This window comes from Chiroxiphia lanceolata, chromosome 7 (assembly GCF_009829145.1).
Source record: "Chiroxiphia lanceolata isolate bChiLan1 chromosome 7, bChiLan1.pri, whole genome shotgun sequence".
NCBI lineage: Eukaryota > Metazoa > Chordata > Aves > Passeriformes > Pipridae > Chiroxiphia > Chiroxiphia lanceolata.
In genome coordinates, this window is record NC_045643.1 from 11,437,139 (window position 1) to 11,450,906 (window position 13,768).

The 13,768-nt window shown below is 38.4% G+C and overlaps 1 protein-coding gene across 1 annotated transcript in view; it reads right to left on the bottom strand.

Annotated features, from left to right (window-relative positions):
* The window catches only part of SATB2 (SATB homeobox 2), a 190,441-nt gene extending 183,381 nt beyond the window's left edge, over positions 1–7,060 (bottom strand). The window contains exon 1 of the mRNA XM_032693580.1: positions 7,013–7,060. The gene's annotated coding sequence lies outside the window, so the exon portion shown is untranslated. The remainder of the gene's footprint in view (positions 1–7,012) is intronic.
* Positions 7,061–13,768: the final 6,708 nt, after the last annotated feature.

Genomic DNA, 13,768 nt, shown 5'->3' on the forward strand with positions numbered 1-13,768 from the left:
CTTGCAGAACATGCCATTTTCTAGCTGTTTGATCTCATTAGATATTGCTCTAGCAGTAATTTGTTTTATTAGAACCCTGGGATCATTTGGGAGGGAAAGGACCTCAGGAGGTTCCTGGTCCAACTGCCTGCTCAAAGCAGGCCTAGATATGATGAAATCAGATCTAGCTGGAATAGATACACAATCACCCCCTTTTTAAATCATGATGCCTGGAGCCTTGATACAGGGCAGAAATAGGGTGATTAATGGCTGGTGGCAGTGAGCATTGTGCCTTTAAGCAGAGTGGGTGTTCTAACTCTGACCACCGTGGACTAAGGAAACTGGTGTTATAGAACGATCATTTGGGGTTAACGCATGATATTTGGAACATCTGAAACCTGTTATTTTCCCTAGCTGAGGTTTATCCTGAAGCTTCATAAACTTTCCATTTTAAATTACAGAGCTTCCTTTTTTAACTATAATAAACTTTTATCTTAAAATGGTGTATGCCTTTTAATCATTCCAAAGTATTTACTTTAATTAGGTTTTAAAAACCCTGCAGAAGACAGCACTGTTCTTAATTTTGGCTGTGAGACTTTGCTCTGCATTCAGCTAGCAGCAGTTCCTAATACCCCTGCTGAACTTCAGCCAAATAGAGCATTTGAGGCAAAGCAAGATGGCGTGAATTCAAAAAAGACAACTTGTTTTCATGAAAACATTGGTCCAGTTTCATGGCATTATCTATAATCCACTGGTTTAGCAGAATAAAAGAGTTTTCATCTTTCTTTCTCTACAGACATGCAGCATGTGGCATTCTTGGAGTGTCAGTGTTTTCCTTGGTTTTTCCATGCATCATTAAAGATTTGAAGTTCAGAAATCCTGAGCATCCCCAACCCAGCAAAAACCCCTGAGAGCTGCAAACACTTACCCCTTAGCAAATCTGGTTCAAATGAATGTCTGACCAGAGGCTGGGGGAGTGGGTGGAAGGGGTTCTTATCTGGGGTTGCTGAAACTTCCTGCCTGAGGCTACAATAGCTTCCCACCTGAGACTATAACAGCAGCAAAACCAAGACCACTAAAATTTTAATGAGGTTATCAGTTAAAGTAACAGGTAATTGAGGATCTCATAGCAAGTGCTATCACCAGGTGAAGTCCAAGATGCCTTTTTTCTCTAGCATTTTAAAATCGAGGTAGTTAACTTGGCTTAGCCAGTCTGAGCTAACAGAGGCTACAGCAAATTTTACCAGAGAGTAAGTCTTTGCTACCTGAGCACCACAATTCTGATGTGGGGTTTTGCAAACAAGACCTGAGAGGGGAGAAAGACTATGGGTTGAGCTAATTTCTGTATCACTTCCTTACTTATGGTAACTCAAGTTTTCTCATACCAGACTAACTGCTGGCCACAGAGTGAGGTGCTGAGATTGGCATGAAGAGGTGTGGGATTAATGTTCTTCTGTCTATTCTGAAGTGACATTCCAGCAAATTAAAACTCCTACTGCTTTTTCTTTAGGACACCTTTCAGTGGGCCAGAATAACTGGAAATCATTAACTCCTGCAGAGCCATTTTGTAAGAACTTTCTGTTACTCCAGTTGTACAAAAGTCTCTCCAGTTACAGACACCCTCTGATATGAACAAAAGAGAAAGTTGTTTCCTCCAGTTCTTCCTGGGAACATTGTAAAAAAAAGATACCAGCACGGTGAGGCCTATTGGCACTTGCCCTTCTCCCACTCAATACATCTGAAACTTCACAGGCTTTTGAAACAGATTTCTTGTAAAGTGGACTGAGGAACAGGGTTATGGGTGCTCATGCACATGGAGAAGTGAATGGTTGCTTTGGCTGGGTTATAGACCTTGGCCCTTAAAAGGAGAAAATGGGAATCAAAATACCTTAATTTAAGGATCAATTTAGTATAAGGGTCATGGAGTAATTTACATTTCCCTGGAGTGCTAGTGCTTGAAAAATAAAGATGCTTGTAATATGGGTTCCTGGGTTTTAGATTGCCCTATATTCAATGGAACATAGGCTTTCTGCATTAGCATTAGTCTCTTTTTCAGCTACTCTTTGTTCCTGTTTGTGCTCTTAGATGTCAGTTCTGCACAGGAATAATGAGGCTAATAAGCCTCACAGATGTATGCTTGCCTAGTGACATTTAAGAATTCTGGAAAGTGAATCATATTATTTATTAATCTGGCCCCTAGTCCTAATTTAGTCTCAGAACAATAGACGCTGGTTTCCCACCTAAAAAGAGATAATGCAGCCCTTAGATAATATGGCTTAAAGAAGACTTGTAACTGAAGGGTAAGAAACATCCCAGTAAATCACACATTCTGAAAATGCCAACTTGGTTTTTCCTTTTTTAAATTTTGCTGAGTTGGTGACATTGGGGCTAAACATGCTCTCACTTCCACTAGTGCAAAGCCTCAGTTTGCACTAGCCTAAGCAATATAAGAACACCCTGAATTTTAAATACACCACTTTATCCAGTATGTCTGCGTGGAACCACTGAAATACATAACACTTGTTATGTACTTAAGGATCTTGCTAGCGAAAGACCCAAAACAAAGCTGCATGGTACTAAGGTCATTGCAGACTTTTAAATATATTAAATCCGATAAGTTGCAAAGTCAATTCATGGGTTCTGATTGCTTTTTATACTATGTGAATATGGGTTTCTCCGGCCATGTGCCAACACCTGAAACTAAATGTCTTACCAATAAAATGTCTTATTTATAACAATTCCTTTTCAAACTGGTACAGCACATGGAGAGCACAGATGAGGAAGACTTTTTTTGCCAATGACCACTACCTTCTAAGTAAGTTAATTCATGTCAACCATGCAAAGCTTGAGACAACCAATGAAAGAATATCATCATCATGTTTTCTTCTGTGGTCTTTCTTTTTTTTTAAACTCAAAATTTGGAGCAGCCCTGAGTTACTCAACAGAAGGAAAACAAAGAGGAGATGCTGACAACAGAGTGGAAAGAGGCTGAGAGGACAGTACTGGAGGGTCCTTTGGTTTTGTTCTATGCCTCTGACTGTTTTCAGTAGAAGATTCTCAGCTGCAGAAATTAATTCCTTTTTCCTCTTTATTATCTAAACAATCTTGGATTGACCTTCAAACTACTCTTTCAGTTATTTTTTCTTTTTTTTTCTACTGATCTTTCCTGTAGGAAGCAACTGAAATCAGAATTGGGTCCTCACTACAAAAAGAATGCACAGATTTTTGCCTGACAAAAGTGATGGTTTATTGGCATTACAGCACCTTTCACTTTTATCTTGCAAACATTTATAAGAATAAAACTGTGTTCATGAGAACACTGATAGAAAGGAGCAGGACTGGGAATGCTGTCATGGAAGTGTCAGGGTTCAGCAGGAAGACTGTCAGGAAGAGGGAACCTTGCCACATGACTTAAGTTGTGAGGTACAGCATGAAAATCAACTACTTTTAGCAGTAGCCATCACAGGAAAATCACAAGTGATTCACAGGCTGAAACAATTGAAAAACATCAGAGAAGTTCAAGCAATTAAAATAGAAAAATCTGCTCTTGGAAACTTCATGGCTGAAATTTCAGTGACTGATGTTTCATTTGTTCCAATGGAAAATTCAAAGGGTGAAATGTCATCTGAAGAGTCCTTTTGGAGGATTCTTAACAACTAGAAATTTTCTTAGCCCCAGTGGCTTCACGGAACTCACAGACTTGTCTTGGCTTCCACAGAACCACACTGACTCAGTCCAGCTAATCACCTGGTCTTATGCAGTGGTTGATTCACTGCCAGTTTTTGTTGTGCTTTTATGAATTATGTATAAGCACCTTGAGTTGCAAGTAGGCACTATTTTTTACACGGAAATAAATAGAAATAATAAGAGCAATTTGGCACTTGTTCTTTTACTACCAAGTACTATATAATTGTAAGTCATTGAGAAATTCCAAGAGAAGCAATTTGGAACAAATGTTGCTTATACTAATGTTTAATATTTAGACTGCTGGGTCAACAGAAAGAGTTACAAGAGTCATTTATGGTGGCTAATTGAAGCCTATGAAAAATATATTTTTACTCAGTGGGCTCCCCTTTTTCATCTAATGGGCTTACTGATCTATAGATTCACTATTTGATCAGTGCATCTGGCCCCACAGGCTTCATGGTTTGCAAACCACAACCTACTAATAAGCACCCTGCTGCCTGTTTGCTAAACAGATCAGCGCTGGCAGGCACCCAAAACTCTAGCCTTTGAAACTTGGAGCTTTTTTAACTTGCCCAGCCTATTGTTTGGCAAGAAAGACAATAAACTAGGAACCTCATAAATGCTGAGCAATTAAACATAAGTTAGCAATACAGTTGTGGTAATAGAGACTGCTTACCTCAATCCAATATATGTCTCATTTGTTCTTTGTGTCATCCCTGCTAAAAGCCGGCCATAAGCAGTTTGCACAAATCTTAATGGTCGAGGTTTCCTTGTAAATGAGATGGTGTCTGCCTGCTAAGGGAAATCCCTCATCCAAGTACCAATATGATTTTCTTTCATGTTCAGCAACAAAAGCATCCACCCAAGCTCCTATGATTTAGCACACTGAGAGAACTTCCACTGTAGATGGAAGTTTGACTGTGATCTGAACACCTCCCTTTGCTTCTCTAGAGAAAAAGTGATTTACTTTTGGAAATGTGTTTTCAGAAGCAGCAGCTTTCCTTTAAGACTGAAGAACATCGAATCAGCTTGGTTAATGACCCATTCCAAGTTTGTTTTTTGAAAGAACCTCTGTTTTGCTTATGCCTCTATTATGTTCCTAGATATTCTAAACTAGGCAATTCTGGTAGCACATCAGGACTTCAGTGGTTAGGTCCTACAGCCTGGGAAGAACTTGAAGAAGGTTAGTTATCCATGAGAACAAGCAGTCGGGAACAGCCATAAGAGTTTGGGAAAAAAATACCATTTCTCTGAGTGCATCTAAAAATGCAAATGATCAGAAGTTCGTTTCCTTCCAGTAGAGGAAGAAAAACTTATACAGAAAGGAAAGGACATAAGGGGCACAATACTTGCCCTTTATCTGCAGAATCCATGCATTACATAGGGCCCTTTCAGTCATATGCTCAGCACCTGGATATACTGATACCTGTTTGAGAACTGATCATATGTGAATCAGATTCTGGTTTCATGACTAGGCACTGCCCTAGCACGGAAAAGTGAAATATTTATTTCTACATGAGTCAATTCTGCCTTGGTCTGGCCATTGTACAGCCTAGTTAAAAAGTAATGCAAAAAATTATCCACAGGTACTCCAGGGAGTGCAAAGCTGCTTAGGGAAAAGCACTCATGGAAAAATTTAACTCATCCTTCATACTTTCCAGGATTTCCAACTGAACAATAATTGTGACCCATAAAGGAAATTCAGCATACACATTTCGGAGGAACTGCTAGAAGACAGAAAAAGGTAGGAAAAATTTCCTGAACTGTTATCTTTCTAAATGCACTTTGTGCTTGATAAAAACAAAAACTGAAGAATGGAATATACAGGACAGAGGGAAGTCTTCCATACCTAACAGCTCCATTTCTAAGTGTTGAAGTGATTAGTTTTCAGCTGGATACTGAGTCACATGGTTTTCATATACTTATGAATGATATTTGGTGCCCAGGGAACACCTTTGGAGGGAGGAGTGAGATGTAATTTGTGCTAGTCTTACTTTTTAAATGAAACCAGTTGAAAATTCTGCTTTCTTCAAACAGTGCCAATACAACACGATCTTTGCAAAAAAGCAATTATTCTTCATCCAGTCCAAAGTCTCCTTTTGAAGCTAAATGATTACCTTTGTAAAGTACAAAGGCAATCTAAATTCTTATTTATAACCATTTGAATCATTAGGTTGATTTTTCTAAATGAATTACTAAAATATTTTCGGCATCTGTTTATTAGAGTTAAGGCTAAAGGAGAGACCTCTATCACAAGAGACCTTTATTTAACATGTTCTCTGCCCTGGGTTTGTAGGTCCTTGTATACAACATACATGTCTGTTACTGTACACAGCAAACCTGTCACTCCAGGTCAAGTGACTGTTTTGTTTCAGAATGGCCCTTTACGGGAAAGTAAGGGGCACAGGTACTTTCTGATGGCTTAGACTGAAAATCCTGCTAGCTGAAAAGTAACAAGGAGTCGATGATTTGTGTACATCCCCAAAGCACACATTATCTGGGGAGCTCCTGGACTGGAATAGAAAGGATGATCATGTCTGTGTGCGTGGGCAGAACAACAGCTTATCACTTAAGCTTACAGCTCCGTAGAGATCATTCCTTCCACCACTTTATTTCAAATGCTAACCCAGAGAGGCCCCTGCAGGGATGGGGAGGCTGGTGCACATCCCAAATCACTATCTCAGTGCCTGTATTAGAAAGGTCAACAGTGCCATTTGTAAGGAGATTTTAGGAGTATACACATGACTGCTAAAAACCGGACAGAAGCTATCCAAGAACAAGTAGCTAACAACCAGTTCTAGCTAGTACTAAGCGTGGTTGGAACCAAACCTGTAAACTTACAGGGGAAAGTCATACTATGCAATATCAACCTCCAGAGTCTTCAGACCTTCCCTGAAATATCTCAGTTTGGATATTGCTGAATTAAGTTTTCTCCACAGTACTAGTATCCTTGTTTTGATAGAAACCAAAATTATCTGTACTGCTTTCATATTTCACGTGAAGCAATCTATCCATAATGTTAATTGCTTGGATTTTACTCTGCCAGCAGTCCAGTCACCAGAGAAAAACAAGTAATCAATTTCCTTATTTGAAAGCTAGAAGCACATAATGTTTATTAATAGAGAGCATGGTTTACATAGATTTTACTGTTATTGACCATAAAATGGTGTATACTATAAGCAAGGGTAAACTTTCTAACTAATTAGCCTGTGAAGATCATATTTAATGGAGGATACAAACTTAGGCTCTTCACAAATCTTTAGAGTCTAATTCATTAAGCACATGCACATGTAGTCTTTATGCTGAAACAGGATTTTGACACATAATTCAAGGTTAAATAACCCACCTTGAGATTCACAAAATAGAATAGCTCAGATGTTCCAGTTCTTTTAGCCTTTAAGAAAGGAATTGAGGGAGTTACGATACACCTTCTTCAGCCAAAGAAGTCTAAATACACCCAGGAAAAAAAGCTGTAATCACCCAGATACTTAAAAAATATCATCAGCAGGAGAACAATAGTGTTTACAACGTACACTTTTATCTGCTGGTGCCCTGATTCAGAATACAGTTTGTTAACTCTCACAAGAAGAGCTCCTACACTTGTTTTGCCTCAATCACCTATAGTCATTGTGCAGGCTGATAGTCTTGCTGTACTGAGGACCTAAGGATTTGGACCTCCTTTCACAGTTCTCCTCTCAGCAAAGCCCTTCAGCACACACATAATCATCACTGACATCAGTGGGACTTGTGCACAAATTTGCAGATATTTTGTTAAAGTTAAATCATGTGGTAAAATGTCTAAAAACTCACATGGGCCCATTCAATTGGAACAGAATTCAACTCAACACATGGAGCATTACTAGTCATGGGCAGCTAGGTGAGGAGTGGCCAACCTGATAACTCTGTGCTCAGTGCAATCCTTGTTCAGTCAAAACTTCAGGCAAATTCCCTTAAGCCTGTCACCATAATGTAATTACATAAGTATTTGCCTGTTTTAGTCCAAATCTCACAGCTGACTCAATCCCAAATTCAAAGCCCAACTGATGTCCTTGAGAGTTTTCCTATCAACTGAGATCCTCAGGACCAGTGTTACCACCTGTATTGATACCTACTTTGCATTAGCTGTGCCTGTGACTTCAGTAGCATTTCAGTCACAGAATGCTCAGAATTTTTGCCCTTTTTTTCATTTTGTTCCACTTCTGTTTCAAAACACCTTTACGTAAAAGGCTGTAGGTGTCATAACTAAGGTGCAGTAACCACTATTCTGAGGAATGTGCTACTATTGGAAGACAACAAATATGTCATTGCAGAGACACTATAATGCTCCTGTAATTCTGGATAATATTTGCTTTGTCATAATATCACAATATAAACTAAATTCTGATTTTAAGACTTAACAATTGTATTTGTGTCACTTTTTGGAGCCTCTCCCGTTTAGATTGAAATCCTTAAATTAAACGTGTCCCCACTTGTTTAGGTTGATGCTGCCCTCTTCTGAATATACTGGATTATGACATTCACTACCCAGAAACTTCAGGACACTCAGAAAGCAGGAAATTAGTTATACAGCAATCACCAAATAAGAAAACAAATAATATTTTCTTTTTAATCTCATATAACTTTGATCAGCTTGTATGAGAAAGGACTTGGGTAAGAAACTATTTTTGTTTCAAGGCCTTCAAGAACAAGTCTTACTCTAGTTTTATCCTTTCTTATTCTGTCATAACAGCTTTCTGTCCCCCATTTTGCAATGCAAACATTCATACCCACTTGCTATGCTTCCAGAAAAGCTCCCCATGCTTGATCCCACATGGCTTTGTGTGTATGACAGGAGGTAATTGTAACACTTTCATCCATCACTTCCACGTCACTCCATACCCTCTGCTGTAACACAAGATATCTGTGTTCAGTACTGACTGGATTGTGCTTTCCTGCTCATGCACTGCAGTTTCTACACTGACTATAATTCTTTTGGGGCAGGGACTATCCTTTTTTCCTGATTGTGGTCAGCACTTACTACAGTATAATCTTTGCTGGAGTTCTTCTCTGTTGCCACTATGCAATTATCAAACCTTAATCAGAAAGAAATTAAACTAGTCATTGATTAATAATATTTTTCACAATTAAATCACTGTGGACATATCAGTGAATCTTGTGCTGGGGATGATGAATCAGTATGACTGAGTTTATTGATTCTTCATGAAACTAGTTTACATCCATCTCCACTGGAGTCTGCAATCTGGTCCTAAATATGTGTGAATATTGGATAAATACAAATTACTAATGAATTAGGGAAATGAGTGAAGAAGAGAAGGGAAAAGGGACTGTAATATTCCCTTCTTAAAAAAAAATTGAGGGTATTCGGTGGAAATGGACTCCTATTTCGTTAATTGAGGGACCTACAGCAGAAAAGTAAATCCTTATTGTCATTGGAATGTCAACCTTTGAAACATCCAGAACTTGTGTTTCTCATTCACCCACTGCAAGAAATCAAACTGAAGCAGACTAGTATGAATGTGAATCATAATTCGAGTGGTAGGAGTCCCAAGCTTGATGCTATTTCTTCCTTAGTGGTCCTATTGACCACTCAAAGCAGATAATTACGTTTTTAGAAGTAATTGTTAATGTCTACCATTCTTCACTAAGATGCTGCTATGAAGGTTTTATTTCTGTGTTCACAGCCACCAAAGTTTGCTTTGAGTTTCACATGCAAACAAACTGATAATACAACAAAATGACCAAGGATCTTATACCCTGGGCCACATTAGCATGGGAGCTATTCGTAAAGCACACAAAGGTTTTCATTTTGTGTGCTCCCACACAATCCCAATGCTTACTGATCTCTTTGGAATAGTTTCTTCACAGTAAGCACTTGGAGGAGCAGACCTCTGGATTGCCAGCATTGGAATACTGTATTTTTAGGGCAGGAAAACAGCGAAGCGCAGTTCACATGACCAAACACCTGCCCAGATCAGTAAGAAGTTGTACCTGTGGCAACAGCAGTTACTTCAATGTTCCCTCCTGGTAATCAAAGAAAAATGACAGTTTCAAGCCATGAAACATGTTCAAATAACCTAAAAATTATGATCACTTGGAAATATGCTATTGTGCTAACATTATACGAATGCCTTTTAATAGACAGCCTAGATTATCTTCCAAGTTGTGTATCATCTGTAGCACTGAACTTTGAGGTTATTTGTAACAAGGAGTATTTAAACCTGCATAGATGTGCAAACCTTACCACAGTCCTCCAAAGAGCACTTCTGTGTGTGCATCTGAAGTGGAACCTGAAGAGTTAGGGCAAATAAATGCTCCAAATACAATATCTCTGAAAAGGGAATGTAACAGCAGAGTGAGTAGGACAGTTTAGGGACACATTTGGTGCTGAGTTCCCTGGCACCTGCTGGCACTGACGTGCAAAACTGGAGTGGATGCATAGAGTCATTTGAAGAAATAGACAATTAGAGAAGAAACTTAAATTAAGCCAGAACTTACCGTGTTCATTGAAAAGGAAACTGCTGCACTGGCTAGCCCCTAACACTACAGGAAACATAAAAACATTCCTCAGGATGTTAATTTCTTTTTCCTCCCCCCCCCAGTTCAGAAAACTAAAGTCATTATTTTGAAGTCTGGAATTTGGTAGCTTGGTAACTAGGCACCTTCCACGTGCATTTTTGAGATTAATTTAGTTTACTGGAGAACTAGACTCTCTTCTTAAGGAAAAATTAAATTCTCATGCAACTCTATGGGTAAAGATGAGGGGAAAATAGTCTTGCTAAAAAATGCTCTTCCTTTGCAAGTACTAAACTTTTATAATGTTAAATGTTTTAATATCCCCTGTTTACCCCACATCACAAAACTGGTTCTTGAGCAATGCAGTCAAAAATGTCAGTAGTTTCTGCTGTTCTGCATTAATTTAAAAACTAAACTTTACCTCTGATTTTGTTTTCTGTTTTTCCTAATAAAATATTATTTTAAGAGAAGACATTGTCTGCTTCATTCAGGATATAAATTCATCATTATAAATGTAGTGATAACTGATGTAATTCTTGTAATCCTCTCCAGTGCTAACAGGCACTAAAACCACACAGTACAAAGTTGCTTGTGGGGATTCAAAAAAAAAAAAAGGAAAATAAAGACAGAATGATCCCAATTGCTTTGATGCTAACAATAGGATTGTCTGTATGCAAATAGTTAACCATTTCTGGCCAGAAATCTCTTTCTTATTTGTTGAAATAAAGTAGAAGGGAACTGCTTAGCAAAAGCAATGGAGCGCAGATCTGGAAGACGTTTGTTCAGCTATCTGATAGGAGAAATAAATGAAGGTGACAGGAGTTTCTCTACTTCTATACCCACAGAGTCGAATATGGGACCACACAGACTGCCATAATAAAAGCCAGCTGATACCTGGCCTAAGGCACTGATTATTAATATATTAAAGCTCCTTGCCCAAGCAGTAACTTTGTAATAAAGACAGTACATCACTGGAAGACAAACAGGCTGACCCATTAGGCAGAGTACATGGATGTGCCTGTAATTCTGCACATGTGTTTTGGCATAGCTTGTCTTAACGAAGATGCCAGACTTGGGTCAGAGCCCCTGTTTATTTCCTTTATACTTCATATTATAAGTCTCAGTAGGACTGAAAGATCACTGCTAAAATTCAAGACTGATTTGCAAGCCACCTGCAGTGTTCAATGCCCAGCTTCTGTTCAACTCAGTGGGATTTGAATTCGCAAATACTTCAAGTAGCATTGGAAATCTCAGCCCAGATCTCAGGCCTCATTTTGGGATCATTTGAAACTTGCCTTGTCTCCAAAGAGAGCTTGATTGGAACTTATAATTAATCCTACTATACATGTCAAATTACACTGGCAATGTCTCAGCCAATTCCCTATAGTTCCTCAAGTTCATCAAATCAGCTCTTTAATCTGACGGTGAATTATTTAACCACCACACCAGAGTCAGAATATCACAGGGACTTCAATAACTTCTATTTATGTTCTGAATATGTCCATAGCATCTATTAAAGTGTGAATAATGATTTCCATTGGGACCTTCTTTGTACTAAGCAAAACTGGAAGAATTCAAACACACTGGGTGTTCTATGATTTGCAAATCTCAAGCTGAAGAGTGATGAGAGTCATCAACAGAACAATTGCTTCACCAGGGAAAACCATGACCTTAAAATTCCCTGTGAGGAACTACACCACCCACCTGAAAAGGTGTCAAACTAACCACCTTGGCACACTACAGTGAATAGGATTTTCCATTAAAAGAGCAGTGTTGGTCAGCATTTTCAAGATAATTTTTAGCCCAACATATTTTAGTTCATAAAAATTGCTTGATGTAGAATTGTTATTTTTCCATATATTACATGGAAACTGAATAAATTTGGTACAAAAATATTCATTCACTGCTAACAGAATCCAAGAACTGAAAAGCAGTTTTAGATAAATTTGAAATATATTCTAAATGCCTACTGTAGTTAAGGAATAACATATAAAAATAACAAACTTCAAAGTAATAAAAACATAAAATTAAAATAGTGCAAAATTTTAGCAAATGTATTTTAGAAGGTGTGAAGTCAACTTTGAAATACTTTAAAAACTTTGATTCATTTTTGCAACATACTGTGATGAACAGAGAGACTGAGGAAAAGAGTAGCTAATCTTGAGGTAATATAAAAATTCACTGATTTGATTAACGGTCCTTTTGAAGTTTGAGGAAAATTCCCCAGTGCAAACAATGTGACATCTTCAACCTACTGATTGCTGAGAATGTTGCAGCACAACTATTTCCTGAGAACTACATACATGCTGTTCCATTTTGCATGTGATGCAGGTAGAAATTAAGCAAATTGACAAATGGTACAAACACTGCACGAACTAAAGATGAAGCCTTGGCTCTACAGAGATGAAGAGCCAGTTTCAACAATGATTGTACTAAAGCCAAAGTTTCCTCAAACTGATATATAATTCTCATGATCATCTCTGCTCCTATTGCCACACAGGCCTAGATCCAAAAATTAGCAGTGAAAAATACACGCTTTCTTCTCCTCTGCTCATTGAGAATAACTTTGTAAAAGTCATTTCACTAACTCATAAAAAGGAAGCCTCCTGCAGCCCCCAAAGCTATTCCCCACTTTGCCAGTGTCTGCCAATTCTTCTACCTTCTTGTTTTATGAAAGTGGACCGGCAGTGAGAGTCAATGGGAATTTACCACTTCCTTTCATGGAAGCAAAGTTCTGTATCCAATCCTCTCATTGCCTGTCAGCTTTTGAAAGAAGTGTGGCTAGAGGCAGGAACACTTTGAAAAAGCCCAGCAGATTTCTCAAGTCAGTTTTAAAAGTGCCCTTTAAGAGCTTCCCTGAGGTGTTTATGGCTTATATTGCTCAATTAGCTACTTTATATTGCAGTATTTCCTTCAAAAGCAATCTTTGACTAATTGTAAATTCTTAGAAATATGCTTCATATTTTAAAAGTCCTCTTTTTACAGCTGCAATAAAGTCCTCTAGGGCACATATTAGAGGCAACAATGGCACATTTTGGCCATCAAATACCTTGACTGGACTTCAACACTCACTCTGTCATCATAGCGGGTGTCTCTGACTCATTAGCTGTACCTAGTAACAAGCTGATATTAGCACCTGTTCTCACAAAATGGATTTTAATAGAAACAGGGCCAAGCTGAAGGAGTCTGGGGAAGTTCAGTTCTGAAGGCCGACTGAGTCCATCGTAAACATGGAAAGGTTTTATAAAATCTCAGTGTGCACAAATCCCAGGGTTTAGTGGTTTTGTCACTGGACTTCAACTCCTTGAATGACCAGCCCAAAGCACATTTCATTCTCCATATACACTGGACAGCTAAATGTGAAAGCCATAAAACTGAGGGCAGATGAAGTTCTGAATCTTTAAAGGCAGTTAGCTCCAGCACCTAGGTCTTGGGATAAATATTTCCAGCTTGAGTTCAGTTTTGAAAGAACTCTGTTGATTTTCTATATGGTGTTTCTACTTGACTCAAAGTAATTGTAATAGAAGAACTAAAATTTTATACAGTCTTAATTATAAAGTAACATTCTCCCCAGAGTCCAATGTTACTG